Below are 26,556 nucleotides of genomic sequence, written 5' to 3'. Positions count from 1 at the left end.
TGCAGTTATATGTTCTAAAGCCTTTTGTGGAGTGTATAACTGGAAAAAGTAAGTGTCTATTTGCCATTCAGCAGTGCAGTTATATGTTCTAAAGCCCTTTCTGGCGTGTATTAGTGGCAAAAAAATATATATTATTTGCCGTTCAGTTATATGTTCTAAAGCCCATTTTGACGTGTATTAGTGGCACAATAAAAATTATTTGCCGTTATGTGGTGGAGTGAGAAAATTACAGCCCTTTTTGGCATGTATTAGTGGCAAAAAGTATTAGTGGCACAAAAAAAATATTTGCCGTTGTGTAATGAAATGAGAAAATTATAGCCCTTTTGGCGTGTATTAGTGGCAAGAAAATATATATATTTGCCATTCAGTGGTGCAGTTATATGTTCTAAAGCCCTTTTTGGTTTGTATTAGTGCCAAAAAAATATATATATTTGCCATTCAGCTGTGCAGTTATATGTTCTAAAACCCTTTTTGGCGTGTCTTAGGTATCAGCAGCTACTGGATAGCCAAGATGTGGAGGAGACATCCGCCGCTTCTTCCGGTAGGCGGGCAAGAAGTGATGAGGACAGTGGCGTGGGACCTGGTATTGCGAGCGGTCAGGCTCCTGACCAAGAAACCGTTGAGGAGGACATCAGTGATGTTCAGACAGTACTCAATGATGTAGCTGATCACACTTGGGAGCCGGGTAAATTAGGGGCATAGGCGTCGCTACAGGGGGGAAAGGGGGGGAAATTGCCCCCCCTAGGTTATTCATTGTCGTCGTCCCCACGTGAACCCCGCTGATTCCCCTTTAAAACGCTGGCCGCCCGCCGCCGCTAATACAGCGGCGATCTTTCAGTTTTGCCAAACTGAAAGTACTTCCCATGCTGCCCACCTGCTTCACTACGGGCTCCTCGGCAGTCGCAGCAGTTATTGGCTGGGGGGGAGAGGGCAGCACTGCCATTGGCTGCATGTGTATTTCAGCCTATCAGGGCCTGCAGAGGCAGAAAAAAATGCGGCTTGGGGATTTAAAGGATAACTGTCACATTTAGACCCTAATTTCAATTTTCATATATGTAGTTACTAATAACATGATATTCCAGAATCAGTTACTATTAGACTGACTTACCCCATATTTAATAAGATTCAGCACTTAGCAACCAGTCTGCATAAAACTGCAATTTCACTATTCAGTTAGGATGGCCGCCACTGCCCTGACCCTCACTACCCACAATGCATTGAGCTCCTCACATGCACTAGCCAGTAACAATAGCCCCCCAAAAGTGTCAGTAACCAGAGCTCTCCCCCCTAAAGGGTTAATCTCCTGCAGCACAAAGGGGTCCTCTTACCACATGTTGCTTTCATTTATACACTGAGCAGATGGCAGATCTCCCTTCCCTGGTCTGCGCTGCTCCAACTCTGCATTCTCCAGCTCTGCTGAGTGAGGGAGTGTCTGCCAAGCGCAGGGACAGGGAGAAGTGCACACAGCCCAGGCTGTGTATCAGCTGCTGGGGAGGACCTGGCTTTAATCATTTACTTACAGTCCCTGGCTGTCAGTAATGTGAGCCTGCACGCAGCTTGCTTCTGCATGCTCCGTCTATCAACAGAGGACCATTGCCTGGCAACCCTATTATAAGCACAGGTATAAATAGGCAGTACATGGAACAAAAATGTGGAATTAAGGGGTAATTGAATACACAGTGAAAAGTTGAAAAAGGGCCACCAAGGTGATATTAATCACCACAATCCAATACTCCAAAAAATATATATATACGACAGTTATCCTTTAACATCAGGAAACATCGTTGTGCGCCCCTCCCCCTGCCACTACGCCTAGAGGAAGAAGCTACAAGGACAGAGCACATCAGAACTGTAAGTACCTTTTCTATCTGTGATGCACCCCTGACCAGCGCTCCCTGCATTACATGCACCCCTGACTAGCGCACCTTGCGTTACGAGCACCTCTGACCAGCGCACCCTGAGTTACACGCACCCCTGACCACCGCACTCTGCGTTACATGCACCCCTCACCGCCGCATTCTGCGTTAAAAGCAGAATAAGTAATATTAGTTGCACACACCAACAACACCCACAGGGTTATTTCACAAAAGGGTGAAGAGTTTAGAGAAGTCAGGAGAAGTGAACAATATAGGAAGACATACAGTAGCTGATTTGAAAAAAATTCTCCAATTCAGCTCACTTTCCTATTCAGTTATGTTGTCATAGATTGTTCCCTTCTCCAAACTTTTCACCCTTTCGTGAATAAGCCTGTGAGTGTCTGTTCATTGGTCTTCATTAGTGACATGTTTAACATATGGGATTATTTGCACAGCCCTCGTGTTTGCTGAAACTGCTTTAAAAAAAGTTTTCGAGAGTGTTTCTCTCTTTCTCTGGTATCTCTCTTTCTCTGGTATCCCTGCATACCGCAATACTCTCGTATTTTGTAATCTTATTTATATATGCTTATTGAGTTTTTTTTATAGTATGATTAAGTGGGGAAAATTATTAGTGGCCCCCCATTTTTGACTGTGGTATCTTATGTGCCCCTTCCCCCATATATTGTTCCTAGAGTAGCCACTGATTAGGGGCTTCATCATCATCGGGAGAAGAGGGTGGCAGCTTGCCCGTGAGGCAGCAGCGGAGCCAGCAAGTCGCTACCGTGGCCGTAAGTCAGCAGGGTGGCAGCAATGGGAGGTCGGGAGCCAAACGTGCCCGGGGTAGACCACTCGCTTCACAGGAGCCTACATTTCCGAAAAGTAATGGTGAAGGGGTTCACGGAAGCAGCGGCTGTAGCAGGCAGTCAGTGTGGAGTGTTGGGGGTAAAATCACCTACTCGTGGTGTGGAAGTTTTTTGTTAAGCCGCCGGAGGAGGTGAACATGGCCATTTGTAGAATCTTTGGACAGAAGGTAATGCGTGGCCTAGGTGCCAATGCTGGCACCACAGCCCTGTGTAAACATATGCAGCATCACCATTAAGTGCCCTGGGAGAATCATGGCTCCAATGTGGTGGTCCAGCCTGCCGCAGCAACCGCTGCATCACCCAGTGGCACACACCCAATTTCAGGCAGTCAAGGCTTCGCCACCTCAGCCAAAGGGGCTGTCTGTCCTTCCCATCATCTGCTGGTCCTGATGCTCCTGCTCCTGCTCCTACTTCTCTTCAGTCATTCCATCAGAAATCAATCACCGAAGCGATTGCCAAGAGACAATAGTATGCGTTCACTCATTCAACAGTGCAGAAGCTGAAAGTGCTCCTGGCCAAGTTGCTGGTGCTGCAGTCCATCCCTTTCCAAGTGGTGGACTCTGCACCTTTTAGAGAACTGATGGCTTGTGCCTAGCCGAGGTGGAGAGTCCCAGGCCGTCATTTATTTAACAAAAAGGCAGTACCAGCCGTGCACATGTACAGTACAGACCAAAAGTTTGGACACACCTTCTCATTCAAAGAGTTTTCTTTATTTTCATGACTATGAAGGCATCAAAACTATGAATTAACACATGTGGAATTATATACATAACAAACAAGTGTGAAACAACTGAAAATATGTAATATTCTAGGTTCTTCAAAGTAGCCACCTTTTGCTTTGATTACTGCTTTGCACACTCTTGGCATTCTCTTGATGAGCTTCAAGAGGTAGTCCCCTGAAATGGTCTTCCAACAGTCTTGAAGGAGTTCCCAGAGATGTTTAGCACTTGTTGGCCTTTTTGCCTTCACTCTGCGGTCCAGCTCACCCCAAACCATCTCGATTGGGTTCAGGTCCGGTGACTGTGGAGGCCAGGTCATATGGCGCAGCACCCCATCACTCTCCTTCATGGTCAAATAGCCCTTACTTTCAAAGTTTTCCCAATTTTTCGGCTGACTGACTGACCTTCATTTCTTAAAGTAATGATGGCCACTCGTTTTTCTTTACTTATCTGCTTTTTTCTTGCCATAATACAAATTCTAACAGTCTATTCAGTAGGACTATCAGCTGTGTATCCACCTGACTTCTCCTCAACGCAACTGATGGTCCCAACCCCATTTATAAGGCAAGAAATCCCACTTATTAAACCTGACAGGGCACACCTGTGAAGTGAAAACCATTTCAGGGGACTACCTCTTGAAGCTCATCAAGAGAATGCCAAGAGTGTGCAAAGCAGTAATCAAAGCAAAAGGTGGCTACTTTGAAGAACCTAGAATAGGACATATTTTCAGTTGTTTCACACTTGTTTGTTATGTATATAATTCCACATGTGTTAATTCATAGTTTTGATGCCTTCAGTGTGAATCTACAATTTTCATAGTCAAGAAAATAAAGAAAACTCTTTGAATGAGAAGGTGTGTCCAAACTTTTGTTCTGTACTGTATGTAGAACAGAAAGTGGGCCAGTCCTTGAGCCTGTCGGTGTCTGTCAAAGTGCACTGCAGCGCCGACGTGTGGAGCTGTAACTACGATCAGGGACAATACATGTCCTTTACGGCCCACTGGATTAATGTGGTTCCTACACAACTACACCAACAACTTGGCCAGGTGACATCGCTTCTGCCTCCACGTCGTCACACCGTTGGTCCTGCAACAATGTCCGCCTCTGTCTCCTCATCCTCCACCGTGTCCTCAGCCGCCACTGCAGGGACAATTCACAGTGCCCCTTCAGCATACCACATGTGCAGGGCACGGCGGTGTCACGCTGTTCTGCATCTCGTTTGTCTAGGCGAACTGAGTCGCACAGGGAAAGAACTGGTCTGTGTCCTTCATCAAGAAATCAAATCCTGGCTTTCTCCGCGATAACTCAAAATCGGAACCATGGTGACCGACAACGAGAAGAACCTGGTGTCGGCGCTGCGTCAAGGAGGGCTGAGCCACGTGCTGTGCATGGCACACATGTTCAATCTGGTTGTCAAGTGGTTCCTGAAGTCTTCCACCCATCTGCAAGACTTTGCATGCACTTCAGCCACTCGTACACTGCAAATCACACCCTCCTTGACCTGCAGCAGCAGAACGGGATCCCCCAACATAGGCTGATATGCAACGTTTCCACCCATTGGAATTCCACCCTTCATATGTTGGACCGACTATACGAACAGAGAAAGGCCATAAACGATTTCTTGATGATCCAAGAGGACAGGAGTACTCCCCTTTGTAACTTCGATGTCAGCCAGTGGCAGCTCATGCGTGACACCTGCCGTTTGCTAAGGCCCTTTGAGGAGGCCACGTTATTTGTCAGTCACCAGGACTTCGGGATGGACAACGTCATTCCATGCTTCATGTCCTGGAACAGATGCTGGTAAATCTGGCTGGTCAGTGGACTGGAGACACGGTCTTAGATCTCACGGCCACATGAGCCCTGTGGGGGCTGGACAGGAGGAGGACATTGGAGCATAAGCAATTTGTAGTGAAATGGGTGGTTTTTCTACACAGGTGACAGGATAGGAGGAGAAGGAGCAGCCATAGGAGCTACAGGGCGATAAAGAAGACGAGGCAGAGGACCCAGACTCACCGTGGCAGTATGCAGTGGAGATGGAGGCAGGGAGTCCCTCTGAATCACTTGCACAAATGGCCTGATTCATGCTCACTTGCTTGCGTAGTGATAGCTGAATTGTCACCATTTGGAAGAGGGATGACTTCTGGCTCTCCACCTTTTTGGACCCTCTCTACTGCTCCAAAATGGGGGCCTCTTTTACACTCGCTGAGAGGGAGGACAAACTGAACTACTATAGAGACATCCTATGTAGTCAGTTGGCCACTAGCTATCTGCGCCATCGTCAATCCTCTCACAGGTCACGTTCCTCTGCCATGGCTGCTCTCCTGGGGGGGGGGGGGGGGGTAGGAGCAGTTCCAGCTCCATCAGCAGCAACTTGAGTCTAGAGTCGCTGATGAGCAGCTTTCTTCACCCGCCTAGTGAAGAAACTACTCACCAGCAGTAGCTAGACCTAGAGCAGGACCTGAACCAGCAGATGGTGGCATACTTGGACAGCACCCTGCCACCACACATTGAATATACGCTGGACTACTGGACAGCCAAACTGGATATGTGGCAGCAGCTGGAGGAGTTTGTCCTGGAAAAGCTTTTCTGCCCGGCCAGTAGTGTGGCATCAGAGTGTGTGTTTAGTGCGGTGGGGGCCATAGTTACCCCAAGAAGAACTTGCCTGTCCTCCCAAAATGTGGAGAGACTGACCTTTGTCAAGATGAATCAGGCGTGGATCAGCCAGGATTTCCACCCACCAATGACTTATGCATCAGAATAGATCATCCATGGTGCCACACCAACACTTTGACAAAAGAGACCAGCTTGTGCTGGCTACCTGCCTCAGCTACTATTCTGATGCTGCCACCCACCTGATGCCAAATATTTGATGCCAAGTGCTTCTTCTTTCACCCACCATCTTCAGCTGGTACTGGTATTGCCACCCACCTCCCCACTCTGTGGTCTCCTGATGCTGCTGCCACCTCCACACTATGTCACCTTGCCACTTTGTGGTCTACTGATGATGCAGCCACCTCCACACTATGTCACCTTGCCACTTTGTGGTCTCATGATGCTGCTGCCACCTCCACAATATGTCACCTTGCCACTCTGTGGTCTCCTGATGCTGCTGCCACCTCCACACTATGTCACTTTGCCACTCTGTGGTCTCCAGATGCTGCTGCCACCTCCACAGTAATTCTGCAACTCTGTGGCTTCCTGATGCTGCTGCCACCTCCACACTATCATTGTGCAACCCTGTGGCCTCTGCCTGATGCTGCTGCTGCCGCCACCTCCACACTCTGTCATTGTGCAACTCTGTGGCCTCCTGATGCTGCTGTCACCTCCACACTTACATTGTGCAACCCTGTGGCCTCCTCCTGATGCTGCTGCTGCCACCTCCACACTCTGTCATCGTGCCACTCTGTGGCCTCCTGATGCTGCTGCCACCCCCACACTATCATTGTGCCACTCTGTGGCCTCTGCCTGATGCTGCTGCTGCAACCACTTCCACACTCTGTTATTGTGCTACTCTGTGGCCTCCTGGTGCTGTTTCTGCCACCTTTACACTGTCATTGTGCCACTCTGTGGCCTCCTTCTGATGCTGCTGACACCTCCAGACTCTGTCATTGGGCCACTCTGTTGTCTCCTCATGCTGCTTCCACCTCACCATTATGTCATAAGGCCACTCTGTGGACTTCTCATGCTGTTCCCACCATCCCCAATTCATGACTGAGCCACTATTTTGCCTTTCGGCCTGGCTGACATAATCATTTATTTGACCCTTCTTCTGATCTGTCAGAAGGAAGGAAAAATGAGATGCACAATGGATCCTGTCTATGTAACAGCTGTAAGGCCTGCATGACATGGTCCCTATTTTGCATCAGAATTGGCTTATGATTTGGTAGCCAAAAGCAGGAGTGGGTCCAAAACACAGAAGACATGCAAATATTCCATTCACGTGTCATCTCTGTTTTGGATCCACTTCTGTTTTTTTTTTTTTGCTTTAGCAATACTGATGGATTACTGACCAAATGCCGACTGAGTGAAGGCGGATGCTCCACAGACAGGATCCGTTTTTTGGGGGTTATTGTTCTGAAGGATCAGAGGCAGGGCAAAATAATCAGTGACGTCAAAACAAACTTACTGCTGACAACCTCTCCACTCTGTCGGGGGGGGGGGGGGGGGGCTCTACTAGTATAAGCTTTTAATAGAACAGGTTCTGTAGACATCTATGTGGAATCAGCTGCCGATGGTGTAAAAGGAATGTGTTTCTTCTTGATGCTAACATTGACCTGTAAGGCTGAGTTCACACTTGAGTTATTTGGTCAGTTTTGGCCCCGTGACTGCCCAAATAAGTGAAGTGTGCAGTGATTCTAAGAGTGACGCCTATCATCTGCATGTCATACTTACTCACAGTATTGTTTCACTACCACAGCAGACTCCCTATGCGTGTTACTGCAAGGCACAGTGTTCTACACCACTATAAAGGCTCTCTGCAGCCAGTAAATAGCCGTTTTTTAACGCGATTCGCCATGAATAAATTCGGATCGAGACAAAAAAAAATGTATTCGCTCATCTCTACTAGATATGTTGGGACATTAGCTTGGTAGGTTGTGTGTATTGAATGATACCACTGTACATCAATGATGTGTTCACTAACAAACAGGCATACGCTGTCTGCATCAATCTGGTTTGATATACTTTGAAACCCAAAAAGGAACATATAATAGGATACTACTATGTATATCAATAAATCAACACAGAATATAATGAATATCTGCCAAAATATTTACGATGGCAATGTTGTAACTTTCGTTTGCAGAAAAGCTAAAAATATAGTGGATTGCACAGTAGCTCTGCAGGTCAAAGCGCCAATTCCAGATAAAATGAGATTGGCACATTGACAGCTCTGTCATTAATATAGAAGTGCTCTCAGGATTCTACAGCATGGTGACTGTTGAGAAGGGCACTGTATTCTATTATGTGGTTCAAAAAACAATATACCTTTATCTGTGTACATAGATTCATCTTCATTAGTGATGGAGAATGGCTGGAGGCAAGCGTGAGTCTCAGGCTGAAATTAACTGTGCAGCGCTGAAAACTATTTGCAACTGTGTGGATTGCTGTCTTGTCAGAAGCGTGTATTACATAAGGATCAGTTGTAGATATCATCATCAAAACTTTTTGAAAAATTAAATTTTTATTCCCATGTATTATTCCCATGAGGATTAATGGTTATTTAGATTTTATGTAGGTTGTTTAGTTGTCTTAATTTTTTTCTTGCACAGAAACCTGCTAACAGTTTTTCCCATTGAACTATATTTTCTTTCTTAAATGGGTTTTACAAACTAAACAACCTGCTTTCAGAATGTAGTCAGTAGCTACTGAAGTTTCCGATCATTTGCCAATGTCATCAGGAAAACATTCAAAAGAATAAGCAATCACGTAATACAATCCTTCAGGGATCTGTACTTTATAGCCTCTCTCTGCTCTTGAAGGGGGAACAAAAGTAGGGCATATTGGTAGAGTTGTTCAGTTTAGATAACCCGATCCCCACAGTTTGATACATTATCCATACCTTAACTGGAGGGAGATACACTGTGTGTTGATTCACAGCATTCAAGAATACAACACACTGGTGTTACTATGTATCTCCATATTGGATAATAGTGTTTTTGTGTGACAGAAGGGATGGCTATGTGATGACTATTTGAAACAGACATAGCTGCTCTCCTGCACTCAGCCTGATTTCAGTATTTTGGCAGATAGCCACTTTTTAATGACACAACATATAAAATAGTTCTTAGTGTTTCTTTTAGGCAATAAATCAGTTTCGATAACCCCTCTAAGCCTTAGCCCTGATGTTACTACGTTATTAGAGAAATCTTGTTGATTTGATTCATTGTAATATAAGTCCATCACTGTTCCTTTGCCTTATGAAATGTAATAGCATTTCAAAAATGCATCCTAGTAGGTTTCTTCATGCCACATAAACCATGAGAGTGCAAGAATCTCTCCCACCCATCTTTATGCCAATTGTACCCATTAGATATATGATGATATCAGATGAAGACTTACTCAAATGAAATATATAAAGGGTTTGCATTCTACCACCCTGTTGGTCCATGAGTAAAATGTGTTTAAAAATGGGAGTGAAGAAGGGAGAAGGGGGGAAATGGAATATAACAAGTCACTTGTTGGAGACTTAAGATATGTTTGTATGATCATACGATGTTATACTATGGAAATGCTATGGATGTCATTGTTCTTTTTTGAAAATACCAATTAAAATTATCAGATTTAAAAAATATATATATCTTTAAAAAAAAAATGTATAAAAGTGTTGCCATTCACTGAAGGAAATATACAGAAAAGATGTAATAGGATTGATTAGAAAATACTTTTTCTGATGTTCGAGAATTGTCTCTTTTTAGCATCAAAACTTGGCCAGTGGCTCAGGTGTGTAAGTGCCCCTTAGAGATTCCTCCGCTGACAGCTACCGGACACAATTAACCTTGTACTAACCTTATGCTTAATTCACAAAAGTAGATATATCAAAAATCATTCTCAGCATACACCAACAACATTGCACATGCTATTTTAGCTTTTACAGCTCTTGAAAACAATAGAAATGATCTCATTAAGATATGTAAATCTGTGATCACACGTAGACAGATTGCATTATTAATGTTTCCAGCACACAACCAATACTGCCTAATAATTCACTATATGGTATGAGTCTCACTAAGGAATTGTAAAGGAAAGTGCTATAAAGAAAGATATTTTGACAGGCGCTGAATACTGCATGATTTGTTCTATGCTAGTGTGCACCTAAATCAGAAGTTGTTGGGTTGGAGAAAAGAATGTTGTGTTATGTATGTATTTATGTAATAATATATAGTTTGTTGGCCTTCCACCTGTCGTCATGGTACTTTCGCCATGCAGAAATTTAGCTGTAAGTCAATACGCATTCTTATAAGTGACTGAGCAAGTTTATTTTTAAGATAAATTGAGTACTCTAATAAGAAAAAATGAATTAATCGACTGTTTTCCTTTATAAAAACTCATCAGACCCCCTGCCATCAGTCCCCAACACCCTTCATTCCCCCTGTGCGATCAGCCTAAGTGCATCAGTTCCCCCCAGTGCCATCAGCTCCACTATCCACCAGTGCCATCAGCTCCCCCCGTGCCATCAGCTCCGTTCCCCCAGTGCTATCAGCTCTCCCCCACCCCAGTGCCATCAGCTCCACTCCCCCTGTGCCATCAGCCCCTACATGCCACTATTGCCATGTCCTCCACTCCCCCAGTGCCTCAATGCCATCTGTTGCCATGTGATGTCCCCCACTGCCATCAGATCAGCCCCTCCATGCCATGTCCCCCACTCCCCCACTGCCATCAGATCAGCCCCTCCATGCCATGTCCCCCACTCCCCCAGTGCCATCAGATCAGCCCCTCTATGCCATGTCGCCCAGTGCCATTTGCCCCTCCATGACATCCATTGCCATGCCCCCCTCCCCCAGTGCCTCCATGCCATCCATTGCCATGCCCCCCTCCCCCAGTGCCTCCATGCCATCCACCATGTCCCCCACTCCCCCAGTGCCATCAGATCAGCCCCTCTATGCCATTCATTGCTATATCCTCCTCCCCCAGTGCCTTCATGCCATCCACCATGTCCCCCATTTCCCCAGTGCCATCAGATCCTCAATGCCATTTCCATCCATGTCCCCCAGTGCCAGCAGCCCGCTAACTTATACCTTTCCTGGCAGTGTGCTGACATGGAGTCCGCAGGAGACAGACCGCATCTTCTTCCAACTTCCCGGCATGCACTGGGCGGGACCTGACGTCACACACAGCGTCAGCCAGCGCACTGACGTTGTGTGCACGTAAGGCCCTGGCCCTGGCAGTGCGGTGCGGACAGGAGGCCATTGAGCAGTGAGTGAGAGGCTTCTCTTCACTCGCACTTCGTGGTCACGTGATTTAAATGAATCCTTGATGCAGGGAAACTGTATTGAGGATTTTTTTGCATCGATTACATCGATGAATCATTACAGCCCTAGTGGCATCTGGTGTTGGTCCTGTGTGTCTCCGCACTATGCATGATGGCGGTAGTCGCTTTGCACCCCTCCTGAGAACTCTGATACAGCGATCAATGGCAAACAGTAGTGTTTAGTGATGAAAACAGATTCCGCCTTGGTGATAATGATGGCCACATCAGAGTTCACAGGAGGGCTGGAGAGCATTTACTGCCATTATGCATAGTGTGGACACACACAGGACTAACACCAGGTGTTATGGGGCACCATTATCTACCATGGCAATTTCCATCTGGTATTCATGGAGGTAATATTGACCAGCTTTTGGTATCCCCAGGACATTGTGGAACCAGTCCTACTGCTTTTTCTGACTAGAGATGTGGTGTTCCAACAAGATAACACCCATCCATCCACTGTCTGCACTACACAACATGCTCTTCTGGCTATCCAGCAGCTCCCCTGGCCAACTTCATCACCAGATCTCTTCCCCATGTCTGGGACTTCCCCATGCCCAACAGCCAACCACCTTGGCTGAACTATCCAGCATCCGAAAGACCCTTACCATGCCACAGTGGCAGCCTGTATCATAGCAAGGGGAGATGCCACCCAGTAAATGTAACCCTGCCTCAACATATACTCTTCTGCCAGGGGCATAGCTATAGGGAGTGCAGTGGTGGCAGTCACTACTGGGCCCAGGAGCCTGAAGGAGCCAAAAGACCCTTGTGCCGCAAGAAGACACCATTATTATAGAAAGTGCATCCTGGTCAAGTTATACCTCTGGATGGAGGGAAGGGGTTATGAGAATTTGGCATGGGGGTGCTGTTTAAATTTTTGTCTAAAGCAGCACAAAGGCTGAGGGAAGGGGGGCCTAAGCTAAACTCTTGCACTAGGGCCCATGAGCATTTAGCTATGCCCTTGCCTGGTGCAGAACACAAAATAAAAGGTTCACCACCTTGGTTCTGTGATCATTGACCAAGCACCACTGGCAGTTTATACTTTGTCAATCTGAACTGAACCACATTATTTTTTCCAGCTGTTCTTTTGTCATTTGCCAGTAGTGTATTTGGAAGTGCATTTTTAGTAAGGTGCAAACCATTGGTTCCTGTTCCAACTTCTTCTAAGACCTCATGCACACGACCGTATACATTTTGCCCTCTGCAAATCGGGGATCCACAAAATAAAGATGGGGGTCTATCTTTTTGTGGAACAGCTGCAGAAATTATATGGATAACTCATGTGTTTTCTGCATCTGTCCATTCCACAAAAAGATAGAACCTGTCCTATACTTGGCTGCAAAATGCAGACTATGGACCCATTAAAGTTAATGGGTCCGCAAAAAAATTATGCTGTTTCCTATGGTTATTGTAACCAAATCAGATACTAGATGATAAAATAACAGTGATTGGGGAATGGAGAGTACTGAAGTGGTGCTAAGAAACAAGGCAGATTGCCTTTCACAGTCCGTATGCTCTATGTATAAAGGGCACCACCTGCAGAATGATAGAATTGTAGATGCAAATTTGCTAAATATGTTTTCCACATTTGCACTGAAAACGAAAGGCAACTGTGCACGCTCAAGGTTTAACCTAATGATGAATATAATATGAGGATCCCTAATCTCTGTGCTAAACTAGAGGCTAACAAGTTAATGTCTCATCTGGCAGAACATGAATAGATATTGCTAAATTGAAAACTGTATGTCTGAGATGGGTTATTACAATGAGGACATTTTTTAAACAATTCATGGGATTTCCAAAAAGTAACATTTATGTGAGATTTGTGGAGGTCTGACACCTAGAACTTTATGGTCAGCAAAAAAACGGGGTCCATTCATTTTCTGGAGCACCACAGCCTCTTCACTGTGGTACCAAACAAAGTGGCATTTCTGTACCGTGCTGATTCCATGCCGTTCTCCGCTTACTGCTGCAGCAATAATGCCCTGATACAGGGACATATGACTTCTTCATCCAATCACTAGCCACATTGGTGACCTGCTACCACCTATCACAGGGATCAGCAACCTCCGGCACTCCAGCTGTGGTGAAACTACGACTCCCAGCATGCTCCATTCACTTCTCTGGGAGTTCTGAGAACAGCCAAGGAGGTGTGCATGCTGGGAGTTGTAGTTTTGCCACAGCTGGAGTGCCGAAGGTTGCTGATCCCTGACCTATCAGTCACATGTCCGTGTGTCGGGACGTCATCGATGCAGCATGAAGTAAAGACTAGCAGGAAGCCTCAGCATGGGTTCAGTGGGGGGATCTATGAAGTGAGCATACCTTTTTTTGACCGCTGCAGCCATTCACTGGTCACATTGGTGACCTGCTGCAGCCAGTGATTGTCCCTGTGTTGGGATACAGAAAGAAGAGAACAGCGTGGGATCAGACATCCTCAGAAAGGAATGGCAAGGGATTGTTGAGTTGGGTATAAAAAAAAATTTCTTTATTTTCACCTTGCTGAGATGTTTTAAATATTAGTTTTTACTTCAATTACCCCTTTAATGATTGAAATATTCTTTATTCTTTATGGAGATTCCAATTGGATATTTATATATTCAGTATTTCAAAGTAAACTGTGGAGAATGCATCCGAATGACAAGAAATTGGGGAGAAGGCTTATAATAATGGTGTTCTCTCCCTGTTTGTTTATATCTCTTTGGAAGGAATAGATAGAAGGGGGTGAAGACTCCTTTCATTCATGTACTTTAATTAAGAATTTTCATTATAGATGATTATCATAGAATCTGCAAAGCCATTTCCAATAATTGCTGGACTAGGTATTAGCAGGTCCATTAAATTTATATTTTTTAAGTAGAAAGATCGTGTTTGTCTAAAAGGCTACACTTCACTAAGCTGCAATACCACTGGCCTCTCAATAAATGCCATTGATTGGCATTAATGGAAATTACGCTGGAAAGTGAAGTCAAAGCACAGGTTGTTGCTAGATAACGCCAAGCCTTATTGGATTCGCTTCTATTAACTGACCTGACTAGCATTGAAACTGGCTGCTTGATGTACAACAGAAAGATTGAGGCCATACAGGGGGAAATCAGGTTGCAGAACTAAACTACCATGGCCCAAACAAAATCTCAGAAAAAACTTAATTTTATTACCCAGTTTTTTTAATTTAACCCCTTCCCAGCAGTCATTTTCCATGCTTGCGTTTTCAATTTCTATTAGATGCCTTTGAAAAGCCAAAATTATTATTTTTCTGTTCACATAGCCGTATGAGTGCATTCTAGGTGTGCATTCTATTGCCATCATTTGATATTTTATGCCATGTATTGAGAAGCTGGGATGAAACAGAAAAAAAACCCTGTAAGGCTCCTTTCACACAAGCGAGTATTCCATGCGGGTGCAATGCGTGATGCGAACACATTGTGCCCGCGCGGAATCTGGACCCAATCATTGCAATGGGGCTGTGTACATGTGCGTTGGTTTTCATGCATCACTTGTGTGTTGCGTGAAAATCGCAGCATGTTCTATATTCTGCGATTTTCACACAACGCTGGCCCCAGAGAAGTAAATAGAGCTGGTTGCTAAGAGATGTTGTTTGTATACCTTCAGTTTTTTATCACACGCGTGCAAAACGCATTACATCGCATTGCACCCACGCGATAAAAACGGAACAACTGAACGCGATCGCAGACAAAACTGAATAACTTTGTGAAATTGCGCATTTTTCACTAAACAAATTCGACACGCATTCGGACCTAATCCGCACACGATCGTCTGCAAGGGGCCTAATTCCGCCTTTGATTTACTGGTTTAGTTTTTTCAGTGTTCACTGTGCTGTAAAAATTACACATTACCTTTAGGCCTCCTGCACACGACCGTAGGTGTCCCGTTGCCGTATTGCATACCGCATTTGCAGATCCGCAATACACAGGCACCGTTCCATGTGCATTCCGCATCACGGATGCGGACCCATTCACTTTAATGGGTCCGCAAATCCGGAGATGCGGAACGGAAGCACGGAACCCTACGGAAGCACTACGGATTGCTTCCGTGGGGTTTCGTCTCATACTTCCGTTCCGCAAAAAGATAGAACATTTCTATCTTTTTGCGGAACAGCCGGATCGCGGACCCATTAAAGCAGCGGTTCTCAACCTAGGGGTCGCGACCCCTTTGGGGGTCGATCGGCCCTTTCCGGGGGGTCGCCTGAGGCTTCCTATTAGGGCTGCACGATTGTAGCGTTACATTACCCTACTTCGTGAGATTTCCCTACCTCCTGACTTCCCGTCGCACTGCTAATGACATGAGGAGGCGTTCCTGAGTTTTGACGATCTGCGCATGCGCAAACCGACAGTTTATGGAAAATCTCAGCGGAGTTCAGCTTCACACCGGGACACTGCACATGCGCCGGCCGGAGTTAGCCGCGCTTGCGCACTGGGCCGTAATATTTCCCTACCAAGGCTCTCCTGCGCATGCGCAGTGTCCCGGTGTAAAGCTGAACTCCGCTGAGATTTTCCATGACAGACCCAAGTGATGGCCTCTCCAGATTCCCAGATCACCATGTGCTGGAATACAAGTCCGATCCATGGAGGCCGCACTGAGCAGCTTACCGGATCCGCTATCAGATAACGCAGGACTCCTCACAGGTTTTGCGGAGTCCATGCCTTGCCGGGCAGCACAAGGTGAGGGGAAGGGTCCTGCTAAATAGGAGGCAGCTGGTTGAAATGCTTGGCGTTTAGGATTGACCCATTACACGTGTAAACTTTTCCTACTTCTCACTGCTGGGAGCTCGTTACAATGTATTCAGTCTAGACCAGCGGTTCTCAACCTCCACAGATCCCCCACAACACAGCGCCCTCCACAGATCCCCCACAACACAGCGCCCTCCACAGATCCCCCACAACACAGCGCCCTCCACAGATCCCCCACAACACAGCGCCATCCACAGATCCCCCACAACACAGCGCCATCCACAGATCCCCCACAACACAGCGCCCTCCACAGATCCCCACAACACAGCGCCCTCCACAGATCCCCCACAACACAGCGCCATCCACAGATCCCCTACAACACAGCGCCATCCACAGATCCCCCACAACACAGCGCCATCCACAGATCCCCCACAACACAGCGCCCTCCACAGATCCCCCACAACACAGCGCCATCCACAGATCCCCCACAACACAGCGCCATCCACAGATCCCCCACAACACAGCGCCATCCACAGATCCCCCACAACACAGCGCCATCCACAGATCCCCCACAACACAGCGCCATCCACAGATCCCCCACAACACAGCGCCATCCACAGATCCCCCACAACACAGCGCCATCCACAGATCCCCCACAATACAGCGCCATCCACAGATCCCCCACAACACAGCGCCATCCACAGATCCCCCACAACACAGCGCCCTCCACAGATCCCCCACAACACAGCGCCATCCAAAGATCCCCCACAACACAGCGCCATCCACAGATCCCCCACAACACAGCGCCATCCACAGATCCCCCACAACACAGCGCCATCCACAGATCCCCCACAACACAGCGCCATCCACAGATCCCCCACAACACAGCGCCATCCACAGATCCCCCACAATACAGCGCCATCCACAGATCCCCCACAACACAGCGCCATCCACAGATCCCCCACAACACAGCGCCATCCACAGATCCCCCACAACACAGCGCCATCCACAGATCCCCCACAACACAGCGCCATCCACAGATCCCCCACAACACAGCGCCATCCACAGATCCCCCACAATACAGCGCCATCCACAGATCCCCCACAACACAGCGCCATCCACAGATCCCCCACAACACAGGGTCATCCACAGATCCCCCATAACTATGTCATACCCAGCCGCGTCAGCGGCTCATATGGGAAAATGTAATGGTTGGGGGTCACCACAACATGAGGAACTGTATTAAGGGGTCACAGCTTTAGAAAGGTTGAGAACCACTGCATTAAAGTGAATGGGTCCGTGATCCGCGGTGTTCATGCACTGCAGCACGGCCACGGGGCGCACACGTTCGTGTGCAGGAGGCCTTAGGCTGTGGCTCAGTACATTTATAGCAATAACAAATGTTTATAGTTTATCTTATGGTTTGCTACTTAAAAAATAAAATATAAAAAAAAAAAAAGATTTCTTTGCATTGACCTATATTTTATACCCATTAATATTTCCATGTTTGGAGCTGTGTAAGGGCTCTTTATTTGCAGTGTGAATACCATTTTGGGGTATGTACTGTATGACTTTTGGATCACAATTCAGACATTTAAAAACTTTTTTTTTTTTATAGAGTTCACTAGGATAAATGCTTTTATATTTTAATAGGGCATTTTCAGACACAGCAATACTAGTGATTTTTTTTTTCTGTTTATTGCTATTGCAGTCTAAGGCTGAGTTCACACGGGCGTTGCGGGAAAAGGTGTGGGTGCATCGCGGGAACATGCGCGATTTTTCCGCGTGAGTGCAAAATATTGTAATGCGTTTTGCACGCGCGTGAGAAAAATCGCCATGTTTGGTACCCAAACCCGAACTTTCTCACAGAAGTTCGGGCTTGGGATCGGTGTTCTGTAGATTGTATTATTTTCCCTTATAACATGGTTTTAGGCATACAATATAGAGCATGCTGCAATTTTCACGCAACGCACAAGTGATGCGTGAAAATCACCGCTCATGTGCACAGCCCCATAGAAATGAATGGGTCCAGATTCAGTGCAGGTGCAATGCGTTCACCTCCCGCATTGCACCCGCGCGGAATACTCGCCCGTGTGAACTCAGCCTAAGGCGACAGCACAACGTTCCTCTTGAGCCCTGCTTTAGGTACTCTACCATTCAACTGCCTAATGCATCAGGATGAAGATATCTACTCTAATGGAGAATAACTTCAGAACATCCATTTAGTTTTTATTTTATTTGTTAACCCCTTAGTGACCAGCCTGTTTTGGGCCTTACTGACCAAGCGTTTGTCTTCCTTTTTTCATCGTCGCGTTCCAAGAGCTATAACTTTTTTATTTTTCTGTCTATATATAGCTTTATGAGGGCTTGTTTTTTGCGGGACAAGTTGTAGTTTTTAATGGCGCCATTTTGGGGTACACATAACTTTCTGATTAACTTTTATCAACTCTTTCTGGGAGGGAGATGGAAAAAACAGCAATACTGCCACTGCGTTTTTACGTTATAAATTTTACGGCTTTCATTTTTCGGTATAAATAACATAATATCTTTCTTCTCTGTGTCAGTTCAATTGCAGTGATACCAAATACATATATTTTTTTTTTACATTTTACTACTTTTTTGCAATAAAACCCCTTTTTTTAAAAAGAAAAAAATGTTTTTGCATTGCCGCTTCCCAAGACCCATAACTTTGTTTTTTTTCTATGGAGTTGTGTAAGGGCTTGATTTTTGCGGAACGACTTGTATTTTTATATGGTATCATTTTCGAGTAAGTTGTTGTTATGTTTTTTGGTGGCAACTAAGAATAAATGAGCAATTCTGTCTTTTTTTTACTTTTTTTTTTTTACGGCGTTCAACATAGTGAAAATTTACAGGATATGTATGTAGTCCGGGTCATTACGGACGCAGAAATATCAAACATATGGGGGGAAAAAAAAATTGCAATTTTTTTCATTGAAAAGCGTATTTTCAATGGAAATAAAAGCGTAGTTTTTAAATGGGATTTTTTCTATTGAATAAATGTTTTTTTTTTACTTTTCTTTTACCACTTAATATTCCCACAAGGGGAATATTAACAGACAGCTTTTTGATTGCTTTTAAAATGCAATGCACTATCCCTATAGTGCATTGCATTTTAATGGCAATTCTATTCTAACATTGACCAGCAGCAATTATTGAAGGCTGGCCTGGGGCCTACAACAGACCGCAGGCTGCCTTCACACACATCGGCACCCCGCGGTCGCCGTAAAGGCCCTAAGGCTACCTACATACGTTGTGGATTCTGCACGTTTTTTCTGCGTGGATTTTAGTGAGGAAAATCTGCAGCATAATACAGTACCAGCAAAGTGTTTGAGATTAAACAAATCTCATGTATACATTGCTTTTTTCTTCCATGCAGAAATTGACCTGCCAAGTGGATTTAGAAATCCACAACACGTCAATTGTTTGTGCGCAATTTTTATTTTTTGGGGATTTTGTGCTCAGAAATTCGGTTTCACAACCCGCACCTTTGTGCAGGTAGCCTAACAGTCCTTACAAATATGAATTTATCTGTGGAGGTTTTTACGTGTAAAGGCTCATGCACACAACTGTATGCCCTTCGAGACGTGAGCGGGCCATATGTCCCGGAGTGGCATACATCGTGCGCACGGGAGCGCACAGCATCGTAATATCATATGAGTGCGGGACAATAGTCCTGCGGGCGGCCCGATGCGCACAGTATCATAGTAACCTATGATGCTGTGTGCTCCCGTGCGCACGATGTATGCCGCTCTGGGACATATGGCCCGCTTACTGGCCCTATGTCTCGGAGGGCATACGGTCGTGTGCATGAGCCCTAAGGCCGCATTCACACATACGTGAATGCGGTGCGGCCTATGGCAAGTTGTTTCTTTCGGGACCTGCGTTTTGCTGTGGTAGTGTGGTACTTAAGGTCTTTGTCAAAGTACCTAAAAAAATGCCAACAAACTCAACTAATGATAATATTTCCTACAGAAGTTCAGCTAACATCTGGAGCTGGCAATCTTACAACAAAAAAGCTAGAACTGAAACACAGAGATAAAAGACTCCAGTGAAAATCTATGTGTGAAATAAACCCAAGGCCTCTTTCACATTAGCGTATCGAAATACTGTTTGTCCCTATTCCAGCTCTGGAATAAGCACGGATTTTGGATGTTATACTATCCAGATTGTCATTAGTATTGCTTCTGTATTTCATCTGGATTTAGGCCTCATGCACACGAAGTGTGACAGTATGTGTTTTGCAGTCTGCAAAAAACGGATCCGCAAAAAATATGTGTTCATTTCGTATTTTGCAGAAAGGTACAGCTGGCCCCTAATAAAACAGTACTATCCTTGTCTATAATGCAGACAATAATAGGACATGTTCTATTTTTTTGCGGAACGGAAATACGGACATATGGAAACGGAATGCACACAGAGTACATTCCGTTTTCTTTGCGGACCCATTGAAATGAATGGTTCCGCATACGGTCCATGAAAAAAACGGAACGGACACATTCGTGTGCATGAGCCCTTACATGCATATTACTATCTTCCTGCATTTTTTATGCGCTGGCTCAGACTATAATGTGACACAAACCTCGGACACGCTGTGGATTTCAAATACAGACAGAAATGATATGCTGATGTAATTAAGGGCTCATGCACATGACCGTATGTATTTTGAGGTCAAAACACAGATCTGCAAAAGATCACATCTGTGTGACGTCCATGTTACATCAGTTTTTTTTACAGATCCATTGTAACAATGCCAGTTCTTGTCCGCCAAACGGACAAGAATAAGACATGTTCTATTTTTTTGGCAGAATGGCCATGCAGACATATGGAAACGGAATGCACATGGAGTTATTTACAGGTTTTTTTTTACGTACCCATTAAGGCTACATTCACATGACTGTATGTGTTTTGCGGGCTGCAAATTGTGGATCCACAAAAGAAAAACGGATGACGTCCGTATGGCATCTGTTTTTTTTCCGGATCCATTGTAACAATGCCTATCCTTGTCTGCAAAACGAACAAGAATAGGACATGTTCTATTTTTTTTGCAGGCCTACGGAACGGACATACGGATTCGAATAGCACACAGTGTGCTGTCCGCATTTTTTGCGGACCCATTGAAATAAATGGGTCTGCATCCTATCCGCAAAATAAAAGGAATGGACACGGAAGCAAAATGTAGCCTAAAGTGAATGGTTCGCACATGGGCCGCAAAAAAACAGAATGGACACTGACAAAAATATATTCGTGTGCATGAGCCCTAAGGCCTCTTTCACACGGGCGTCGCGTGTGAGGGCCGGTCACGATGCGGGTGCGTTGCGGGAAAATGCGCAATTCTTCAGCGCGAGTGCAAAGCGTTTTAATGCGTTTTGCACGCGCGTGAGAAAAATCGGCATGTTTGGTACCCAGACCAGAACCCGGACTTCTTCACAGAAGTTCGGCTTTGGGATCGGTGTTGTGTAGATTTTATTTTTTCCCTTATAACATGGTTATAAGGAAAAATAATAGCATTCTTAATACATTGAGGGGTTAAAAATAATAAACTAATTTAACTCATCCCATCCACTTGATCGTGTAGCGGATCTCCTCTTCTTTCTATTTTCGTCAGGACCTGGCTAAAGGACCTTTTGATGACGTCACTGCGCTCATCACATGGTCCATCCCATGGCCCATCACCATGGTGATGGACCTTGTGATGAGCGCAGTGACGTCATCAAAGGTCCTTTAACCAGATCCTGAAGAAAGTAGAAAGAAGAGGAGATCCGCTAGGCGATCAAGTGGATGGGATAAGTTAAATTTGTTTATTATTTTTAACCCCTCAATGGACATTTTACTAAGCATTCTGTATTAAGAATGCTATTATTTCCCCTTAGAACCATGTTATAAGGGAAAATAATAAAGATCGGGTTCCCATCCCGATCGTCTCCTAGCAACCATGCATAAAAATCGCACCGCATCCCCACTTGCTTACGGATGCTTGCAATTTTCACGCAGCCCCATTCACTTCTATAGGGCCTGCGTTGCATGAAAAACGCACAATATAGAGCTTGCTGCAATTTTCACGCAACGCACAAGTGAAAATCACTGCTCATCTTAACAGCCCCATTGAAGTGAATGGGTCCGGATTTAGTGCGGGTACAATGCGTTCACCTCACGCATTGCACCCGCGCGGAATTCTCGCCCGTATGAAAGGGGCCTAAGGCTGTTTATTCTGGTGTTTTTGAGGGGTTTCTTGGTTTTTGGTGTGTGTATTTTGCTTTCGTTTTTCCCTCGTTTTTTGGTTCTAGATTTAACATAGTCTATGGGAGATATTACACACAGACCAATCCCATATTTTTTGCAGTGGCATTTTTCATCCTTGAGGTGCATTTTTGGGGTCAATAGTGTTTTTTCTAATTGCAGCATTCTTTGGGTCTATCGTTTTTTTTCCTCGCTGCCTGGTGTTTTTCTCCATTGCAGTTTCAAAAAATCACATGTGCAGTGTGTTTTGGCATTTTTACCAATGCTTTTTTCCCATACAGCTCTACAGAAGCATTATAACTATAGTTGAACAAAGCATAGCAAATGACAAACTTGGAAGTAAAGCAATGTAATATGAGAATGAGAACTCCTATGGCTTTTTAGCTATTCTATGTTTCTAGCAGAGCAGTTCTTCTATCCACAGGTAATATATAATACATAGTTTGCTTGCAGCACATATTATTTAAGTCCTAATCAGTTTATGTTCAGCCAGCAGCTGGCCTGCTCCTGACAGCAGTCCATGGATAAAGCAGCGCCATGCTGTTCCCTTTCCTGCTGTCCAAATTACTGTCGCTTTGTATGTGATTAATGCTGCACTTTACCTAGGAGGGGCATGCAGTCGTTTGATAAGCCAAGCTTTCTGTACTGTTTCTACAAGTGCAGCCTGGGCAGTGGACTGCTGCTTGTTAATGTAAGGAAGAAAGACTGCTAGATTTGTTTCCCTAAAGCCCCTTTCACACGGGCGAGTATTCCGCGCGGATGCAATGCGTGAGGTGAACGCATTGCACCCGCACTGAATACCGACCCATTCATTTCTATGAGGCTGTTCAGATGAGCGGTGATTTTCACGCATCACTTGTGCGTTGCGTGAAAATCGCAGCATGCTCTATATTCTGAATTTTTCACGCAACGCAGGCCCCATAGAAGTGAATGGGGTTGCGTGAAAAGTGCGGATGCGGTGCGATTTTCACGCACGGTTGCTAGGAGACGATCGGGATGGAGACCCGATCATTATTATTTTCCCTTATAACATGGTTATAAGGGAAAATAATAGCATTCTGAATACAGAATGCAAAGTAAAATAGGGCTGGAGGGGTTAAAAAAAATTTAAAATAATTTAACTCACCTTAGTCCACTTGATCACGTAGCCCAGCATCTCCTTGTGTCTCCTTTGTTGAATAGGACCTGTGGTGAGCATTAAATACAGTTACAGGACCTTTGATGACATCACTCCGGTCATCACATGGTACGTCACATGATCTTTTACCATGGTGATGGATCATGTGATGACCGGAGTGACGTCATCAAAGGTCCTGTAACTGTATTTAATGCTCACCACAGGTCCTATTCAACAAAGGAGACAGAAGTAGATGCCGGGCTGCGATCAAGTGGACTAAGGTGAGTTAAAAAAAATGTCAAATTTTTTTTTAACCCCTCCAGCGCTGTTTTACTTTGCATTCTGTATTCAGAATGCTATTATTTTCCCTTATAACCATGTTATAAGGGAAAATAATACAATCTACAGAACACCGATCCCAAGCCTGAACTTCTGTGAAGAAGTTCGGGTTTGGGTACCAAACATGCGCGATTTTTCTCACGCGCGTGCAAAACGCATTAAAATGTTTAGCACTCGCGCGGAAAAATCGCGGGTGTTCCCGCAACGCACCCGCACATTTTCACGCAACGCCCGTGTGAAACCAGCCTTAGGCCTCTTTCACATGAGCGATACGGAATGCGTCAGGGTCTGTTAAAGTGATAAAATGCTGGTTTCCATGCAAGTGGAATCAGTTTTTTCTGCTATTGCATTCAGTTTTTTCATCAGGATTGCATTCGTTTTACATCCGCTTTTCACACGCATGAAGACAAACTGAAAGTGTAAGGCCCCTTTCACACGGGCGAGTTTTCCTCACGGGTGCAATGCGTGACGTGAACGCATTGCACCCGCACTGAATCCTGACCCGTTCATTTCAACGGGGCTGTGTACATGAGCAATGTTTTTCACGCATCACTTGTGCATTTCATGAAAATCGCAGCATGTTCGATATGAATGGGGCTGCATGAAAATGCCAAGCATCCGCAAGCAAGTGCGGATGCAATGTGTTTTCATGGATAGTTGCTAAGGAGATGATGAGATGAGCCCCGGGACCCCATTAAAGTCCATTTACTTTATTATTTTCCATTATAACATGGTTATAATGGGAAAATAATAGCATTCTTTAATACAGAATGCTAAGTAAAATGTCCATTAAAGGGTTAAAAAATAATTACTTACCTCATCCACTTGATCGCGCAGCCGTTATCGTCTTCTTTCTTCTTCATTCAGCAGGACCTGTGCTGTGGTGAGCGCGGTGACGTCAGCGCAGGTCCTGCTGAAAGAAGATAGAAGGACCACGTGGTGAGCGCGATGACGTCAGTGCAGGTCCTTTTGGAGGTCCTGCAAGAAGAAGAAGAAAGAAGACGATAACGGCTGCACGATCAAGTGGATGAGGTAAGTAATTTTTTTATTATTTTTTAACCCTTTAATGGACATTTTACTTAGCATTCTGTATTAAAGAATGCTATTATTTTCCATTATAACCATGTTATAATGGAAAATAATAAAATCTACAGAACACCGAACTTCAGTTAAGAACTCCGGGTTCGGGTCTGGGTACCAACATTCAGTTTTTTATCACACGTGCACATGGTGAGCGCGATGATGTCAGCGAAGGTCCTTTTGCAGGTCCTTCAAGTAGAACAAATAAGAGGAACCCGGTTGCGCGATCAAGCGGATGAGGTGAGTAATGTTTTTATTATTTTTTTACCCTCAATTGACATTGAAGTTTGCATTCTATATTAAAGAATGCTATTATTTTCATTATAACCATGTTATAATGGAAAATAATAGTCAATGGGGTCCCGGGTCGCTCATCCGTCGTCTCCTTAGCAACCATCCGTGAAAATCGCATCGCATCCGCACTTGCTTGCGGATGCAATGCGATTTTCATGCAACCGGATTCATTTCTATGGGGCCTGCGTTGCGTGAAAAACGCAGAATGTAGAACATGCTGCGATTTTCATGCAACGCACAAGTGATGCGTGAAAAATATCGCTCATGTACACAGCCCCATTGAAATGAATAGGTCAGGATTTAGTGCGGGTGCTATGTGTTCACGTCACGCATCGCACCCGTGCGGAAAACTCGCTCGTGTGAAAGGGGCCTAACTGTCATTCTTTTATTTATTTTTGTAATGTGTAGGGGCAGTGATACTAACCATTTTTGTAATATACTTTAATTACTGAAATCGTACATTTCTATTAGAAAAATAGCTCTAAAGTGGACCATTTTGCGCCTTAGCAACGCTCTTTTGTCTTCTGTTTACATAACACAGTCAGTGTTAGCAAGTCTCCACTGTTATGTAAACAGAAGACAAAGGAGCGTTGCTAAGGCTCAAAATGGGTCACTTTAGAGCTATTTTTCTAATAGAAATGTATGATTTCTGTAATTAGAGTATATTACAAAAATGGTCAGAATCACTGCCCGTACACATTACAAAAATAAAAAAAATAATGACAGTTACACTTAAAGAATAACGCACAGCATCCCCTATGAACCATCAGTGAAAAAGACCGCATGCACGTGCTGTCAGTTTATATCCACTGCCCATTGCTTGAACAGACCAGTCCTGGGTGAAAAACAGATGCAGATAGAACATGCTGTGTTTTTTATTGAATGGACAGAGGTCAGTGAAAAACAATGCTCATATGCATATTCCCATGGAAATGAATAGAGTTTAATTTGGATGTTCATTGGAAAAACAGAACTCATCCTGATGGAAAACTTCCTTGTGTGAAATAACCGAGCTCTTTCAGAACAGCAAGATATAAAATGGACCCATTCAAATATTAGTTTCTTTAGGGAAAAAAAACTTTAAGGGTGCAGCCACAATTGCAATTATCTTAGCCAAAAGAAGTGGATTCAAGCATAAAACTGGCGACAAATTCTCTTTAACCCCAGACTATTAAATCAATGGATTATTCTAAGATCAGTGGAGGTCCAAGTCCTGGCAGCTGATTGCATATTGTTCAGGCTTTTATTGCATGTGCGCTGTTTTTATTCAGAAAATATGTATTTCAATAAGAACATGAAATTATGGCTAATAAAACTTCCATGCAAAGAAAGAATCAAACGGCGTATCTTGTATAGTTTTCTTGCATTTTCTTT

At 44.8% G+C, this 26,556-nt stretch overlaps 1 protein-coding gene across 1 annotated transcript in view; it reads left to right on the top strand.

The window, feature by feature from the left end:
- The window catches only part of DOC2B (double C2 domain beta), a 904,475-nt gene that overhangs the window by 808,193 nt on the left and 69,726 nt on the right, over positions 1–26,556 (top strand). The window lies entirely within an intron of this gene.

The sequence above is a fragment of the Bufo bufo genome, chromosome 3 (assembly GCF_905171765.1).
Source record: "Bufo bufo chromosome 3, aBufBuf1.1, whole genome shotgun sequence".
In the NCBI taxonomy this organism is placed as follows: domain Eukaryota; kingdom Metazoa; phylum Chordata; class Amphibia; order Anura; family Bufonidae; genus Bufo; species Bufo bufo.
This window is presented reverse-complemented; position numbering and strand designations above follow the sequence as displayed.